Genomic DNA, 19,858 nt, shown 5'->3' with positions numbered 1-19,858 from the left:
AGCAGAGAGAATGCAACAAAGGCAATAAAGGAGAGTTGGCCCTGCACACTCTGGCTAGAACCACCCAACTAAGTCATTTCCTGGCCGGAAACATCTTTGTGCTTTGATGATTCAGTAAACTTCAATCAAAAAGTGAACTCTTTTGACTGACATTTAGTCATCTTCTACTGTACTTTTATAGGCCCTTTAATCTTTGATCAATTAAAACATATCATTCCTTACATAGCATTAAGTTCCTTTGGTGAGTCAGCTCCATATGACTAAGAAGGTACTCAAAATTTGTCTGAGTCCTCAAATAACAAGCAAATGATCACCAAAAAGAGGATTATGCATCTCACCTGAATATCTACATCGCTTAGATACTACATACTCATGGCATTTTGAGCACCTTGTCTTGTCCATATTAAAAAGATAAATACAAGTTCTGATACAAAAATATGGTCAATGTTTCAACTTTAAGAATTGATTACAGTAAAAGATGCATTGCCATTAATCCCTCTCAAAATACTACCCCTCACTTTGTCCCTTTCTGAACGGTTCTCAAAGTACACCTTTATGACGGTCTTTGAGTTGCTCCGTCTTGGCTGCGTGGATGTTCGAAATCCATTCATAATGTGTACTTTGCATAATCACCATGATGTTAGAAAGAGCCAAAATCACACATTAACTGATCAGGTGAACAAGGTGGATGAAGGCACACCATGTTTTTACCAGCATGCCTTCCCACTGGGTGCAGCTTAGCAGCAGCATTCACCCAATTTTTGATCATATTTCTTGAAGAGGAGAAGGAATACTTCTGGGACTGCTTCAGACTGTGACAAGAGAAATAACCTAAGTGCATTCAAATAGAGGTATAATATTTGGACAGGGACTAATAACCAAATGTCTTTACTATGATAATATGTTTTTAAAACTTTAAACTTACTGTATTTTTCCATCACCCTATTGGACAGTAGAATCGCATTGAAATGAGGTTCACGGCTCTTTGTCATTACTGTTGATTTGTTTGGATTTTTAAAAATTATTCTGAATCACAAGTGTAAAATTAGTCAGTTGGCCAAAGGCTTGCTTTTTGCTTTCTGGTTTTCACTAGGCAAAGAACTTTATTAAACTTTGCTTCAAACCTTATTCCCTGGCTTCTTCAGGTTCATTGGCTGCAAAGGATGAACTGTGTGTAAGCAGGAAGGGGAAAGAGCTGCTGTGTCCGAGGGACTTGGTCTTAAAAATACTAGAGATCTAGATTTTTATTAGATCATAAGCAAAAACAATTTTTAAAAGCAGTCATAATATAAAATAGCTGCACCCAGTAACTTCTTAGAAGCTTGGTCTTCTTCAGAAGTTGGCTCAAATCAGTTTGCCCCACTCTTAGAAGCCTCATAAAATTCTCCACAAGGTCTGGAGCTCCTCACCGTCCTCCTCTCCAGGAGCAAGCATTACTGCTGCGTGGGCAGAGCTTCAGTAAGCCTCCTGAAACCAGTCAGCCTGTCTGCAGTGAGACGGGGGCTGGGCACTTGGCATTTCTGTCCCATCTCAGCATGACCAGCACTGGTGAAAGCGTTTGCTGCCCAAGGTGCCTGAACTTTAGAGTCACTGACCTGGATCACAGTTCCTTGGTTTGGAAACGTATTCAGCTCTTTGATACCAGCCCTGTTGTTTAGCCCTGACTTCTGTAATGAGAAATGAAGTTCATTAGCATCCGCTATGGCTGTTCTGTGAACCACCTTCTTTCTGTGAGCAGTTCCTTTGCCACCCATGTGCACTGGTACTGCAGTTTGGCAAGCTGTTCCTGGTTCATGATAGTTCCTTTTGTCCTGTCAGAGTGGACATGGGGCAGCACAGGGACTAGGGCTGGTGCTCATGGGGTGAGGGCAGACAGCTGAGATTAGTCACAAACATGTGGAGACACAAGATGGCAGCTCAAGGCTTGGTTTTGCAATGTGTGGTGATCATTAGCTTGTTTCCAAAAATTTGAGACTTTTGACTAAGTAGTATGATAGAGATAGATGACAGATAGGTAGATAGGTAGATAGGTAGATATGTAGGTAGATAAATAGATAGATGATAGGTAGATAGACAAATACACAGATGGATAGATTTTTAATTGTTAAAAATTAGTGCCCTTCACTTCTTACCAAGAAAATTGAGGCATAGAAACTACGTAGGCAGGTCTTAGGCATGAGGTCATAATAATGATGAGAAATTTAACTTTCCAAAGTGTCACTACTTAAAAGTATTGCTTTCTGACTAATACCAAGTTTAAGCCTGAAATCTTTTATATGTGACTATCACTCATGTCAGGAATCTGTATTTTTTAAAAGTTAAAACATTTCTCTTCTTTGATATTTCTACACTTAAAATACCACTATTAGAGTAATCATTAGAATAAATATAAATATTACTAAATTTAGATCATAATACATTAATTTGGCTTAGTATACAGTTACGCAACAAAAGCTCAATAGTAATTTTCAGTGGAAGCATGGCTAACATAATTCAATTTTATCATTATAAATATATTCATAAAATTATAGATTTATTTATGTTTTAAAAGAATGTAAAGTAAAATTTTATGCTCCCATATTGTTGGATGAATCTTTATACTAGTTGCTCCCCATTTTTAAAAATGCAGTAAAACATAATCAATAGGAATTTCAAGGATTTCTTTACCTTCCCCTTTAAGATGGCAAATGGTAGGCAGTGGTTGGCTACTGGTTAGTGCACACAAATTGATAAACGAATGAGTAGATGAGTTTTATCCTTTAAAAAAGATTTACAGAGCTATTTTTCATTTAAGAAGATATAAGAAGTCATCACTAATTCACATTTACTGCTTTCTAAGTTCTCAGGAAGTCAGCTGAGATACTCTAATCAAGTATGTGGTGATGACTACATTTCACACAAACATCTATAATTTGCCTTTGGGCAAGTGAAATTTCTAACTGTCCAGTTCTTCTTACACTTTTCAAACAATTCACCCTAAGTTAGATCTGGTAAACAGCTGAAGGATGCAAATTTCAAAGAGAGATATAACATCTACTCCTAGGCTTGATTCTGAGGAATTTGTGGTAGCGCAGCTTCTTTGACATGCACCCTGAGTAGAAAACATCAGAGTAAGTTTCTGCGGCAGATTAAATGTTGCCAGGAACACCAATATAAAATCCATAATGCTTTAAAACAGGATAGCAGCACACTGTATATTGTTTTTCATTTCATGCTCCTTAAACACTGGACTCATTTTCTGAATCAATCTTCTTTACTCTTTGATAGGCCTTTAGCAGATATTATTTTTCCCTGAGCTATTTACAACATGAATTTCCTTGTTCATCTTTAAAATTCTTAATTTTGTCTTTGGTTTCTCTCAGCCTTTATTTATTAAGAAAGAAATATTGAATCAGGTATATTTTAGTTTATGAGATAAAATTCCTCAAGTATCTTGGTTATGAATAATTTGACATCTAGAATAAGATAGAATATACTTTTATGCTTTAACCACAGTACTATGACAAATAGGCATTTATAATGTCTAATCTGTGAGAACATATTTCTATGTATTTTCTCTCATTCGTCTTCCTCATCCCGGCTGGGGATTTAGCTCAGTGGCACAGCACCTGCCTGTCAAGCACAAGGTCATGAGTTCGATTCCTGGTACCAGAAGAAAACAAAACAAAAAAATCTTCCTCATCGTACTCAATGACAAAATTTACTTTAAATCTCTTAAGTCCATTTTTACTTTATTTGCATCAAAGTAAGCATTAATTATTCATGCCATAGTAATCGTTCTAAGTTCCAGCTATGCTACTGTGGCACAGCAGTGCCACCTCTGGGAACTGTGGCCGGCAGTCACTGGGTCCCCAAGGCAGCTATACGCTGATTGGAAATGAAGGATTCTTGAAACGATTGTCACTTGGTAGTCTAGATGAGACCTAGAGACATTATCAGAGTTAATGATCAAAAAGAATATTTCTATTGGTATCATTACACTCACGTATGTAATGATACTGTGGAATTTACAATGTTTATTTACAAAGAAAATCCAGGCATTTTGTTTTACTTTGTTTGCTTTGTTTCATTTTTTCCCACTATTTCTCTGAAACACGGACATAAATTCTCACTAAGTTTTCTTGTTCCCTTATGAATTCTCTTTTAGTTCTGGGCAACATCGTAGCTATAGATGTATCTTTATCATTTAATCATATGATCACTTGCATTGTAACTTAAAAATGAAGTAAATGATTTTGAACACACTAATAGAAAGATATGTTTTGTCCAAGATCACAAAGTTTAAAAACGTGAAAGCCAGAAGTGCAGCCAATGACCTTCTCTCTCCTCTAGAATACATTTCCAAAAATGTTATTTATCTACCCAAGGGGGAATATAAGATCAGAGCCTGGCTTCTGGATGAAAAATATATATATATCTTGTCAAAATCCAAGTAAAGCAAAAGAATACATTGTCGACCTAAAAAGTCCAAAGTAGAATGCTTTTTCTGCTGTTGTGTTACCTGCTGCTAAATTAAGACTATCTTGCCAAAGAAGCAACTACCTCGCGCAGGGACGGACTTCCGGTTGTTCACCAACCCGGGCGTGACTGACCGTAGGCCTGTCTCTAATTGTAAACATCACTGGAGGGGCTCAGGCTCCCTGGTAGACTGAGTCCATGCATTTGTATTTATGTACCTACGGTGGTCCCTACTGCCTCCTCAAAATCCCCATCCTGGGATTGTTAAACTAATTAGAAAGTTAGGACACTAAAGAATCATGAAAAAATATTGAACCTCCCTGACCACTGGAGAAGTGCAAGTTAAAACAATCCTAAGATTTTATCTTACACCGGACAGAATGGCAATTATCAAGAAACTGAAAATGACAAATGCCAGTGTGGCTGTGGTGAAAAAAGGAACATTTCTACGCTGTTGGTGGGAATGTAAACTAGTCCAAACATTATGGAAATTAGTGTGGATATTTCTTAAAGAAATAAATTAGATATTCCACATGACCCATCTATCCAACTTCTAGCAATGTTCCCCAAAGAACTGAAGATCTCATAGTACAGTGACACACACATACCAGTCTGTATAACAGCACAATTCATAATATCTAAATCCGGGAAGCAGCCTGTACAACCATCAGTGGATGATGAACAAAGAAAATGTGGTGTCTATATAAAATGGAATACTACACAGTTACAAAAAAGGAAGAATTTGAGACATCTGTAGGAAAACAGATGTACCTGGGAAATACAATGTTAAGTGAAATAAATCAGGCACAAGAGCATAAACACATATGGCATCTGTCACTTGAACAAGGCATAGTATAAACAAAGAACATAATAAAGGACGGATAGAAAGAGACCAGGAGACAAGAAGGTATCTCAGAGACCAAGGGCAAGGGAGTGGGAGGGAAAGGGGAAATAAGTAGAATAGGCATGCCGGGTACAGGAACCTAATGACCTCAACGCATGTAAACATAGTATGCCATAAACATGAGCTAAGATTAATATCAACAAGGATGAAAATGAGGAAAGGGGAATTAGACGGGGGAAGGAAGGAAAATAGTAGAAGCAGCTGTATTATGTGATGCACCCACTCCCCAAGATGACTGCAAACTGCATATACTGCAAACACATCACAATGAAAACTTTAAAATGAATAAAAATGAATAAATAAGAGATCACTCCTTGCATTCTACTCTGAAGACACAGCTGTCAGTGAGGCAGTAGGAACATATGCTACATTATAACTTGCCTGTTTTCTTCTCAGTCTCACTGGGACTTCTCATTTGAAGAAAATAAAACTTTTTATTTTTTCTTGGTCAAATTCCAGCTTGGCTGAAATGTAAAACTCACATCATTACGGGTCAAAAGGACAGTTTAACCTAATATATTCACCCAATGAAGCAGTAATCAGAACCATTTCTCATGTATAAAATCACAATGTTTAAGAGTGCAAGTTCTGACTTTAGGTGACCTGGATTCAAATTCTAGGTCTTCTACTTGTCGAATGTTGGACTCTGAGCAAATTGTTCGACAGATGTTTTTCTATATATCAGTTCTTTCAAGTTTAAAATGAAAAAAATAGTATTTTTTATTTCATACCTTTATATTACATATTAAATGAGTTGGCATTTGTATAACACTTAGAGTACTACCTCGATTTAAAAACAGTATTTCTTTAAAATTTAGATATGGTGGCACACACCTGCAACCCCAGCACTTAAGAGGATGAGGTAGAAGAATCACCATGAGTTCAGGCTCACTCTGGGCTACATAGTGAGTTCAAGGCCAGTCTAAACTATGTAAAGAGACCTTGTCTCAAAACAACAACAAAAATTTTTGTATGTATATAATAGTACACAATATAACTATATAGTTTAAATTACATATAATATATAAGTGTATGATTATTTTATATAATAGTATTTCACTTCCAGAAGTATCAACATTTTTAAATATAATTGTTGATAACCTCTTTATGTGTTAATCCTTTCATTTATCAAATTTGCACTAATGCTTTATATTCTTGATAACATAGTTCCTCTAAGATTTTGACAGACCAGTGAAGTAATTAAGATACATTTTTTAAAAAACTACACAATTTTATAAACAACATGAAAAACAGATAAAATGTGTCTGGATGGGAATTCAGAATAGATATGGTTTTTTAAAATTTTCTTGACAAGCACTGGAATTTATGAGCTGCAAATCACCACACAATTGCCAAAATATTTGCCCACCTGTATTTCACACAATCTGAACAAATTCAAAATTGTCCATAAACTTCAGGAACTTGGACCTTTCAAGAAAGGACATCTTTGCAAACTGTCTCTCTAAGTGCTCTGAAGCAATGGTGAGGAAACGAACCTGGTGACATCCAAAGTGCGCTGTTCCAGCTTTGTTTTGTCTATTCTTTTTTTGAAAACAGCATCATGAATTCAAGATCTTCTTTAAAGAAAAATCCTGAAAAACCGAAACTGTTAGCTGGAGCAGGAGTACATGACATTATTTAAAAGCAGGATCTGAAATAGACTCCCTGGTCCATAGCCTACTTTTGCTGCTCTCAAGCTGTGATTTTGAGTGAGGAACTTTATGTTTTCTGTGTGTTACCCTCTCACATAATAATAATATTCTTTTTGTTTGTTTGAAAAATATTTAGTACATGGCTAGATACATCGGAGGTGTTCAATAATTTAAAAAATAACAATGTAGCTTAGTAACTAAGACTATCTGCTTTGGAACCAGAATACCTGGATTTGAAATCTGGCGTCAGAATTACAAAATGTGACACTATAAAAAAATACTCAAACCCTATTACTATGAATCAAAAAAAAAAACTTTTAAAACATCTACACATCTACAAAATGAGAATTTGTGTTTAACATTCCATGACAGGACGCATAGATCATTCATTTATGATATAAAGAGGATTTCATACTTAGTACTTTAAAACAAAATCAAGGAAGCTTCTAGAAGGTTATAAGGACCTGGTAAGCTGCTAAAAGCTGTAGTTTCCTTTTCTTTTTGGAAACTAGAAGCTATCCAATTCTCACGTTGGGTTATAAAATTTCATATCATATGCCAAATATGAACATTTTCCAAGATCTCCTAAAATCTTCCACAATCACGCCGTCCATTTCAGGACTAAGGCCCAGGATCTCATCCTTCAAGTTAGTTCCAACAACAGATGAAATTCTCAGCTGCTTCATTTCAACTACAGTTCCCAGAGAATTCTTCTTTGTTGTTTAATGACCTTAAACTAAGCACGTATCTTTTCCTCACAACTGTGTGTATACTATAAGTACACATACTATGGATACTTTCTTTAATTTTGCAGTACTGAGAACTGAAGCCAGGACCTCCACACTGACATACAACCCAGTCAGGTTTTTGAGACTAAGCACCGAAATTGGCCAGGCTGGGGTCAAACTTTCCAGGTTTCTTCTTCAACTTCCAGGAGTTCTGAGACTACAAGCATGCACTGTCACACTTAGCTGGAGTCTTCATTTTCAAATGGAGAAAAATCCATGTCACTTAGGAAATATACTCCATGGAGGTCTGAATTCCACCTTTACACAGGTTTCCAGGTATGACTTTCCATACTGGCTTTGGATTCTGAGATTTTTTAATAGCTTCATGCAAGATATTTTCCTTTTGCTGTTTAAAAAAAAGTTTTGGAGGTCAAAACTAAACGGATTTTATTTTTCAGCCTGTTTCCTATGTAAAGAACTGATGACCTCTTTTCATTTGAGAATTACCTCTGTATCTTTCAGTGAAAGCTGGCAATTCTCAACCAATATTATTCTCTTAAGGAAACGGTAGATTTCTTACAAATCGTATTGTAGCTTACCTATTACATTAAAAACTACCCTCACAGGGCTGGGGATTTAGCTCAGCGGCAAAAGCACCTGCCTGGCATACGCAAGGTCGTGAGTTCGGTTCCCGGTACCAGAGAAAACCCAAAAAAAAAAAAAAACTACCCTCACATATCTTTTTCTGTTCTTTCCTGAAGCATATCTTTCATATCTTGACCCTGAGCCATTCTGAATCATTATCACACACATGAGTCATGATTGGAGAAGAAAACTAACCAAAGTACATCTTTTGATTTTCTCTATCATGGTAATTCTACAGGAAAGCAATTAACATATTTATTTGATATTTACTGTCAAAACAATACCACCCCTAAAAACATATATCTGAAATTTTGTTAAAATTTGAGCTAAAAAAAATTATTTTGTTTCACATGGTGCTCTTTTCAAAATAATTTCAACCTGTATATCTGAAGTGCAGAAATTGTAATTCACAACTTTCCCTCCATCTAAATATGTTAGATCATTTTTATAGCCAGGAAAAACTGTCTTAGCCATCTACGTCTACATTAATAGCTAGAAATTATTTTGGAAAGATGTTTTTTACTTAATATTTGTCCATGCTACTATGGTGTGAATGTCATTTGGGACTCATGTTGAAATTTGTTTACCATTGTGGAGGTGTTAGGAGGTTATATTTCAGAGGTGACTAATACCTATCTCTTGGGAATGAGCTCATACTGGGCTAGATTATTACTCCAAGACTGGTCATGAAGTGGAGCTACCACTTATGTTTTGTCTCTGTCCCATATACACACACACACACACACACACACACACACATGCACACACATGTTGTCCTGCTGCCTTTCACTATAAGGTGAAGCTGAAAGATTTTCTTCCACACTAATCTCATGGACTTCCCAGGCTCCCAAACCAGAAAACAGATTAGGACACCTAGTTTTTTCTGTGGTTTTCCCCACTTCTATGAATTTTCATATAATAATTATTACACAAAATTATCAGAAAATGAAATTCAACAGAAGAGAAACTTCTTGCTAAAGTTGTGACAAGTGCCTCCTACCCACCTACTCAACAGTACAGTGGAAACAATGCTTAACAGCATATTTAGGACCATGCAGACACTCACAGGATATTCTGGATTCATGATTAATTTTTCCAAACACTTCTGAGATTAACGGAAGTGTGATTTCGGAAATAGTTGTTCAATACTGTATATTTTAAATGGAATGTAAATTGATTTTTCTCTGTGAGGTGAGGAATATTATTCTATCTCTTGAAATAATCAGAAATACCCTATGGGTGTTGCAACATCCATCAATGAACCATTCATGGAATTACTGTACTAATGAAATTTTAATTAGGATTTGTCTCTTCCTGACTTAAGTGGTTGCTGGTGCTACTGTAAAAAATATCCAATGGATCCTGAGATTTTTATTTCCTCATATTTTCGAGATGAAACATCTGGGGAAAAACAGTGTTCTGAATAGGCAAAAGATGCATACAATGTCTTTGAGAATACTACATTTATAAATTACTTTTTAATAATTTCAGCTCTTAAAAAATAACAGAATAATGAAGGGAAATTTAAAATAATTTCTATTATTCTTCTACTCAAGACTGAAAAGATAGAAATGCAGTACTTAAATAGTGCATGTTTATTTTGGATGAATTAAAACACTCAAGAATTACTGAAATAATCATAAGAACTTTGATTTAAGCGTCTATACAATATATTTAATAGACTGAAATTGTTCACTGCTAACTTACTGGAATTTCCTGATGGTACAGGGTAATTAGATTTCTGTTACAGGAACAGTTGTACTCCTAAAGTATACATAGAAAAAAAAGAAATGGTTTTTGCAAAATAAAAATTACTTATTTGATTTGTTAAATAATAATAGTAAAGACTAAATACTGATTATTCATTTGTGCACATAGAGTAAGCTGAGACAATATGTATGATATAATATGAGTCATGTTTAGGAGTTTCGTGAAATATGAGTTCCACGGAAGGTAATGAGTGCAGATCATGGTGGTTAGGTAGGAATATTAGCTTACCACGTCAACAGGAAGACATTTCTCCTTTTATGCAGAATCAAATTTACTTCAGGCAATTTGGGGCAGAGCAATTGATAAATCAGCATGCATTCAGAACCACTCTGAGTCAGGCATTTCCATTTTTATTTCAGTTATAGTCAAATGCAACTAATATATTTTAAAAGAAATCTTATTCTAGGCACTTAGTGAATAATAGTTTTCTGATCATTTGCAAGAATCTAGATTGATAATTTTTTCTGTATTTTGAAACACAAAATATTGAAGTACTGTATAATAATAATTTAAAAATAGTGTAGGACTTTTTTCTTAAATCTTCTTTCCTTTTCTTTTTTTAATCTCCATTTCCCTATTGTTGAACACTGAGTCTGTGCAACCAATATGCTGTCTTCACTCTTGGGCCCTACTTATCCCGCTTAGACTCACCTCACCTATTTTCAAATCCTTAAATCGAGGATGTTTTCATTTTACTTTGCTAAAACTGAGGACATTTAGGAAGGCACAAATAAACACTGTGCCACTAGATGTTGCCGTTCTGGTGAATTAGAGAGAAAATTTAGACGTTGAATTTAGCTAAAGCTTCCCAAAAATTCAAACAGTCCTACTAAGGTTCATGATTACGCCAAACCAAATACCCTGCCATCCCTAAATTAACATAAATCTAGAATATAAAATGCTTTTTATTATGGAATCTTACAGAATAGAATTAGTATGAAAATAATATCCAACATTATCCTTTTTATGAGGTTCACAAAAAGTAAAAGTGTAAATATAACACTGGGAATATTTAACTCAGACGGAATCATATTTCTAACACAGAGCCGGAAGAACTAGAAAAGAATCAAAATCTTAGACAAGAGACAGCCTGGCACTTCAAACAAGGGCAATGCAAGATATCCTATGGAAGTGAAACCAATTTACTCCAATAGGTAAACTAAAGAAATAGCCATTGAGAACTACAGTCTGTTTCCAACATAACTAGGAACAAGCATAAACTTATTTAAGCCAACTGTTCCAGATGTCCACCCACCGGCACACGCCGCAGAGTCAGATGGAAGGACCAGAGTGCCAGAGAAAAGCCTCAAAATGCACCATGAACAGAAAAAAAGGGCAGTTGATCTTAATTCCACAGAACAGATGGCAATAAAATGTAGAGACAATTGTTTATACACTGGGCCAAGGTTGAAGAGGAGAGGAGGCAGTAAACAATCTCATCTGTAGTTAAGAAGAAAATGTATATTGTTACCAGGTTAAAACTAGGCTATTCTGCAGTCCTCTTCAAGGCTGAGAAACACACTGACAGTTCATCTTTTTTTTTATATACAAGACTATACATTTTAATTGAGTAAAGTCATAAACATGTAGGGGCAAATGGTGTATGTCAGTAATAGGGCATTTATCTAGCATGCACGCGAGTCTGAGTTTGAACCCCAGTAGCACAAAAAAAATTAAAAAAAATTAAGATACACTTTGAGAAAATTTTTCTTTGCCTGTGACTAACGCACATACAGGGTGTGATGCTGCCCAGAAAGCCGTCTCTTAAATGTAACAACACAATGAGAAGAAAATGTTTGAAAGTCTAGCTGAAGATGGTGGAATTTTTCATTCAACACTAATAGTCAGTTTACCACTGCTATAGCAAAATGAGCTTTGATAACTCATAAAGAAAAAAATTTACTGAGTCAACAAGGTGCAGACCCAAACATCAGGTCGCCATCTCTGAAGGACGCCCCTGGCGTCATGGCCTCCTGGTGAGTGGCATCATGGTGGAAGTGGAGGTGAAAGGAAAAGGTCCCAGAATGAGAAGGAAAGACTAAGGGGGGCTAGGCTTACTCTCCCATAACCACAAAAACTAAAGCAAATCAGGGACTCACTGATCTGTATCAATCCCCTCTCAGGACAGTGACCTACTCCTTCTCACCTCTGAAATATTTCTGCCCCACTAAGGACCAAGCTTCGCATACATGAAGCTTTGAGGGACACGCTCAGTCCAGATCCAAATGATAGCAATCTTTGCTTCTTACTTTTTACTTTTCTCTGTTCGTTTAGCACCTGCTGCACATGGAGAAGAGTATTGCAATCTATTCTTTCCTGCAAGTGGGCATTGTGGGGACACGCGCACAAGGTGTCAAGCTACTGTGGAGCAGTTTAACTCCATCACAGCATGAACTAGGTAATACAGGCAGACAGACAGACAGATATACAGACAAACAGGAGCATATCATTTATTCTTAATGGCCCGGATAGGAAGTGTCCATGAAAACATTTAACAATGCCTCTTAGTATTTTGTCACTCAAGCCAATACCTCCCTACCATCTTTGACAAATATTCAGGGAAAAGAATTAATCATATGAATTAAGCAACATGTAAGTAGAAAGAGGTGTACAAAATAACTAAACAAACAAGTGAAACATGCTGAAATAAAAAAGCGAACCTTTTCCTTTATCCATTGGTGTTTTCGATGTATTTTCAATTAGAGTGCAGTAACAGACATGATACATGAAATGCACCCTGTGTTTCATATGCATTGTATGTGATGCTTTTAGTGTTCATAAATATTTATTTCTGAGTAACACATTTCTTTTAGAAGAGTAAACTGATATATAGATATATAGAAATATGCTACATAAATTGACCAAAGCAACACAACTAATAAGCCATGAGACAGAAACCTAAATTATCCATATATCTTCTTAGTCTAAAAAAAACTCTGAAATAAGTAAGGAATTCTCTGAGCACCTGTTATGGTTGATACTCTATGTCATCTTGGGGAGTCTAGAGGTCTGGCTAAGTGACTCAGCAGGGAGTCAGGGTGCTTGCTTTGTATTTATCCTGAACCTGTACAAGAGGAAGGCATGCAGAGGGTGTGATGTAGAGGACCACCTGCACACACCCAGGGAGGGTAGGCTGCATAAAAAAAGGCAACTGAGAAAGTACTGTCTGCTAGTTCTTCAGAGGAGCTCCGGTGTTCGCCTGCAGCTTGGTCATCTCTTGGCTTCTGGTTCAGACTGTTCAGCTTCCGCCTGGGCCTCTTCAGCCTTCCGGTGTAGCCTCTCAGGCCTTCCTCGCAGATTCTTCAACATTCCGTCACAGACCCATCAGTCTCCTCATATGGACTTGCACAGATACTGCAGGGAGCTCCAGGCCCGGGGCTGGGCTGTTCAATCTCCAGCGTGCAGACACCCTCTGCACGCTTCCTCATCCAACTCTGTGGCTGACCATTGTAAGCCAAACTTGTAATTTCTCGTACATTTGTATATCTTGTGTTATATCTGTTTGTCTAGTAAACCCTAATTGATACAGCACCTAACTCGGAACAATTGAGTATGATGTGTTGTGTTCATCGTACCTGTGTCAGGACGTTGCTCATTGAGAGAGAGAGACAGAGACAGAGACAGAGACAGAGAGACAGAGAGAGACAGAGACAGAGATACAGTAGGGATCATCAAAAACTCTACCCAAATATTTTGTCAGCTATCAGTATCAATCATTTGGTAGGATATAAATGATTTTGAAGTTCAGCTTGTCCTTGAAGACTTAATTAGGCCAGATGGTTGATTTAAATGGACTGCCCTTCTAAAACGAATTTTTCTGTCCAAAGTATACTAATAGTGATGTACAAAAATTAGACTGTAGGAACAGTATTTGTGTAAACATATATTTTTAAATGTCTTTGTTTACTTCATACTTTGACATCTTAAGCAACTGCAGGTTTGCAAATTAAAATGCCTTCTATAAAGAAGGAAAGACATAAATATTGGAGGGACTGATAACAGGAAGTGGTAGATATGTACATCCATAAAATTAATTTAATACTAATTAATGTAATACTAATCATATCACATGTTAATGCACAACACATTACATAGGTATTAGCTGGATTTTATATATCAGTTAATAGTATTAGCATTAATTGTTCTACTCATTTATCCAATTTATACATTCTGAATACCTGAAACCCTACCCTGAAAAATGATTACTTCTCCCACAAATAATTTTAGGGCATAGATATTTTATAGAAATGTCATTAATTATGAGTTTAGATTTAGAGTATTATATTGCTATCATATATATATACATGTGTATATACTCATATTATTTATAATATCAGAACACCATAACTATCCCTGGAATAACATAACTCTCCAACCTATTTTATAATCTTTCAAACATCTAATTGGTCAGTTACAATGGTATCAAGCTAAGGATTGATATGGAGCTTGCATCAATCACCATGACTTGTTTAAATAAGTGATGATGGTATTGTATATTTTCTAAAATGTGATTTTGAGGAAGAATTCAATATTAATAATTGCCATATGACACTGAACAGGGTATAATTTTAGCAAATACTAAATCATCTTTAAATCTGAAGATGAAAAGAATATGGTAAGCTGGTCTCATTCTACTAGGTGGTATTTCACAAAGGATCATAACTTGTAACAAATTCAGTTCAGAATAGCAATATATGGTTAGGAAGATGTGATCTCCCTGTTAATAGCACTAACCAGTAATTGAATCTTGCCTCATTCTGCACCATCTGTAGCTTCCATGTGGTCCTAGATCATAGAAAGTAGAAATAGACCCTTAAGCATAGATTAATCAATGTTACTCCATGGTGTGTTATAAATTACTACAGTTAAAATTATTGTGGATGAAAATTGGTTGGAAAATTACTCTTTCAAATAAAATACAAAGCCAGCAATATAAAAACCACATTTGAGAGGCGTGCATGCAGTTTTCAGCATGTTAATGCCTAATCGAAGTTATTTCATACTTTTCCTGGTATTTCACACTGTACCTTTATTAAGTAATATTTCTTTTCATCTCCCTCTGCGTTCCTCTTTTGTTTTCCCTGTAGAAAACCACCACCCACTTTAGCTATCAGTCAGTGCAATCCAGTTTGTCCATTTCCTGAGTTTATTTTTCCAGTTGCTGACTTACAAAACTACTGCACAAGGAGGAAAATAAAAAATAGTTTGGATAGCCTTTTTTTTTTCTTCTACCTTCCTGGTAAGAAGTAAAGGTTTAAAAAGGAATGTTCGCATCTACACTATTATTTCCTATAAGAAAAATGAATTCCCTGCTAACTTTTAGCACTTGTGACTCTTCGTATGCACCAAAATGGAACAGCTCACCAGCACAGACATTTGCTTGGGAATTCGTGAGAAACAACTGCTCCCACTTGAGTTATTCAGAGCTGACTGCAATTATTAGTCAGCTTATTGGACTTCTGAAGTTTCAGTAATGAAAGTACATTCCCCCAACAATTTGGAACATGGAAATATGGAGATGATTTCCCCAGCCCTCCTCTGAAGTCCCCTGGGGATTTTTGGTTAAACACCCATTCCTGCTTAAAACGTTCTTCCCACAGACCAGTCACCTGGATAATTGCGTTTCCACCATGAAACACGCAAGGGAAGGCAACCAAAAATAACACAGAGTGATTCAGTCTTTAGAAGAAATGTTTCTGATTTGGTTTTAGATTTAATACTCATAGTTCCTGAGTTTATACTGAAAAAGCATCTTATTCTTTTATTGTTCCTTGTAATTATTTTGTGCATTTGTGCATGTGAGTGTGTGTGTGAGTGTGTGTGTGTGTGTGTGTGTGTGTGTGTGTGTTGCCAATGCATTGAGTGATAAATTCCTACAGGTAGGATGAAAGACAAAAGAAATAAAACATCTTTATCCCAGGGAGAATTTATGTCTCCTTTCTCAAAGAGGCATAAATAACAAGCACCTTCAAATGAGGAAAGTAGACACATCACCCCTCACAGGTGCAGTTCTTTTTCAGCAAAGTCTTCTGAGTGACATTTTTTTAGTCCAGGTGCAAGCTATACCCTGTTGTGACAAAACATGTGATCTTATCCTGAATATTTACAAATGAGTACAGGTGTCATTACAAAATAGGCCTTGGAATAAATATTAGAATGCAGAAAAATAGCAATATGCCAAAGGGATACACTTCAGATTATTTTACTTATGACTATAAGGCTTTATTATTCAAAGACCAAACTCTCTAGCTGAAATATTCTTATTATTGCCAAAATTACTATTATAAATTATTATTATTTATATCATATTCACTAAAGTCACCATTAATGATTTATCTTGCATTCACACAGACAAAAACAGGGCTATAATGAAATAAAATCCAAAATTTGGAAAGCTTTATTGACTACCCCTTTTTCAAGATTACTAATTGTGATAAAAATTTTTAATAAAAATGATTTGGTGATACCGATACAAAATAAGGCATACACAAGAAAAAAATATTTTTAAAAGTAGATTAAAAAGTGAACCACATCCTACATATATATTTATTTACTTTTTATTCTTTTTCCATTCAACCACACATGAATGTCACATGGAGCACAAATTCATTTATATCTTAATATAACATATAATTAAAAACTTCTGGCATTTTTCCAGTCATAACTACTGCTATGAAATCATTTCATTATTTACAAAGTATAATATTCACAAATACCCAACTTTAATTTTTCAAAAAAAATCCAGGAAAATTTTTTCTTTGAAAAAAATTAGGAAAATGACTGAAAATAAGATGAAAATAGCCTTTATGTTTTACAACTGTAAATGATGGTGATTCAGAGTTAAGTGTAGTGGTGCAATTTGGCCATATCCGCTTTTTATATCCTTAGTGTATTTTATAAGAGAATTTGTTTTTTTAAGTTAAATGACTAATGGTGATTTTTTTAGGCTATAAAAATGTTAAAGTACATGTTTTCTTTGTTGAATAATATATTTACTACACTGTGATAGAACTCTGAGTTCTTGAATGTCCAGATTAATGGAATACACTAGTAAAGGCTGTTATATCTAATGGCATATAAAACTATTTTTAACATAAGTAACAAAGGAAGTAAGTCTTGGAGTTTAATACTGAATTATGTATAAATTCTGGGTAACGGAATTTCAATTCAAGACCATAATGTAATCATTCTTTTCAAGATAGTTTAATTTAAAAAGAACCCCAAAAAAGTAGCATTTGTACTGATTCAAGAACAATCACATTTTGCTTCTAACATAATAAAAATTTGGCATCATAGAATTGTAGTTATATTAAATGAGAAATAATGCTTACTACATTATGCCAAGATGCATTAAACATAAGTTTCCATATCTTGCTGCCTCAAATAACTACTGGGTCTCACTTTATCCTACTATGTAAGATAACTCACCAAAAAAATAATCATTGTTGTTGAAGTTTTCATATGTTCCCAAATGGCATAAAAAGAAAGCTTATAAACTCAAAAAATTCAAATTTTTGAATTATTTGCTACATAATTCAAATAAGATGATATTCACTTAGCTTTTACAATTTTAAATTATAAATATGAAATATATGATTCTTACATCTCTAAATTGGATCCCAAACTGTAGAAAGTTTCATAAACTCATTAATTAGGCCATTTTTCCCCCATGGTGCTACTTTTATTTAAATTCATGGGATATATGTGATGTGATGAATTATCCCAAGTAAATCTGATACTTAGGACATTACATAAAAAGCTAAAATGATAGATGTCTTAGTTACTTTTCTCTCATTGCTGAGACAAAATACCCAACACCCAAAATTAAGGAAGGAAAGGTTTATTTAGCTTACAGTTTGTGTAGGTTTCAGTCCATACTTGGTTGGCTCAGAGGCAGAGTAGCACATGGCAGAGGGCCAAATGTTTATGGAAGCAGAACACAGCAAAAACAACAAGAGCAAAAGGGAGGAATGGCAGCAAGCAGCCTCTTTCCCTCCCTTACATTGTAAACAGGCTACCCCCACCTAAGGGGCATGTAGCTCTCACATAATCTCCATGCCCTCCTCTTCCACAGGCTCAGGATGTATACAAAGTAAGCACCCTGGCTCCCTGCTGAGTCATTTAGCCAAACTGCTAGACTCTGCAAGTTGACACAATGTATCAACCATAAAAATAGGTTATTTCAGATACCTCTAAAATTTAGAACCGTCTCAAGTTATCCACTGAATATTAGTTCTATCAACAGGTAAACAGGTAAAATGGATCTCAGAAATATCTCCTTTAAAGTAAAACATCGGGGGCTGGGGATTTAGCTCAGCGGCAAAAGCGCCTGCCTGGCAAGCGCAAGGTCGTGAGTTCGGTTCCCGGTACCGGAGAAAAACCAAAAAAATAAAAAATAAAAAAAAAAATAAAGTAAAACATCATAACTTCCACTTAGATTTGTTTTCTTTCTCTGTCACCTAAATGCCTGGGCACATCACATGAACACACAACACTACCACAAACACACACAACCAACAAATTAAAAAAGTGAAAGAATTGACCAAAATTGTTCAAAACATGATTATGAATTTACCAAACATGTAGGGTCCATAAAATATGACCAAACAGAAATCCCCCAAATAAAGAATTGTATTGACTTTGTAAATAGCAGAAATGACCACTGCGAAGACACAGTTTTGGAAATGTAGCACAAAATGGAAATTTATGATAATTTGCTCAGAGAAGGCTTAAAAATGATAAGGTAACAAAGAAAATTCATCCAACAGCTGCAAGTTGATGCTAAGAAGACTAACCTTAGGCTTTTCTCTTCCTCCAATTCCCTCCCAACACCATCATTTTGAAAGATAATTAGACACAATATCAACATAATACAAATTCAGTAGATATTACTACAAGTTAAACATGTCCATATTGTCTCTCATTATTCAAACAAAAGTAATTTATAGAGTTTCATTAATACCAACTTTTATATATATATATATAATATATACATTAAGCCTTATAATAAAGTACTAAGGTCAGTGTATCTCACAAGGAAAATAACTTTTATTTACTGAATACTTATGCTAATATCATTATTATTAAATGAATATATGGATCATGAGAAATACTGGTTACAATGACAAAATTTTAACCCATGTGTAATTTTAGATTGCTCATTTGAAATAAAGTATTGTTATGAACTCGGTATACTTCAGGTTCTACTGTGAGTCTGGGCCAGTCCCCAGGTCTTACTGTGGGGCCGCTGCAGGCTTTGGAGACAGGGCCCAACACAACTAAACTGCATAGTTTGAAGGGATAAATAGTGTCTTTGAACAAATAAAGCCAGGAACACATCACTAGAAAATGCAACATAAGTAAAGAGGTTCTTGTATCAACAATAAACTTTCTTCACTCCATTTGACTTCAACACTTAGTAGGAAGAAAAAAACAAGAAAAAAGAGAACAAACAAAATGCCCCCCAAACCTCTCAATTTGCCCAAAGCAGACCAAAGGATCACCAGTGAAGAGGAAATCAAACACTATATGGCCACAGTGCACAGAGTTATTAAAAGGAAGTAAAGAAACTCAGAAACTTCAAAGAGGGTGTGATTGAAAAGGTAGTGGAACGAAGATGAATACATTGATCAACGTGGATAATGTGAGAAACAAGAGAGTAAAAGAGCTGAACAAAATTGTTCAAAATGTGAAATATGAAT

General features: G+C 35.4%; 1 pseudogene; it reads right to left on the bottom strand.

Annotated features, from left to right (window-relative positions):
- Positions 1-1,349: 1,349 nt before the first annotated feature.
- The window catches only part of LOC102021290, a 34,100-nt pseudogene continuing 15,591 nt past the window's right edge, over positions 1,350-19,858 (bottom strand).

The sequence above is a fragment of the Chinchilla lanigera genome, unplaced genomic scaffold (assembly GCF_000276665.1).
Source record: "Chinchilla lanigera isolate Chin_1 unplaced genomic scaffold, ChiLan1.0 scaffold00046, whole genome shotgun sequence".
In the NCBI taxonomy this organism is placed as follows: Eukaryota; Metazoa; Chordata; class Mammalia; order Rodentia; family Chinchillidae; genus Chinchilla; species Chinchilla lanigera.
Note: the sequence above shows the minus strand (reverse complement) of the source record. Positions and strands in the feature narration are given on the sequence as shown.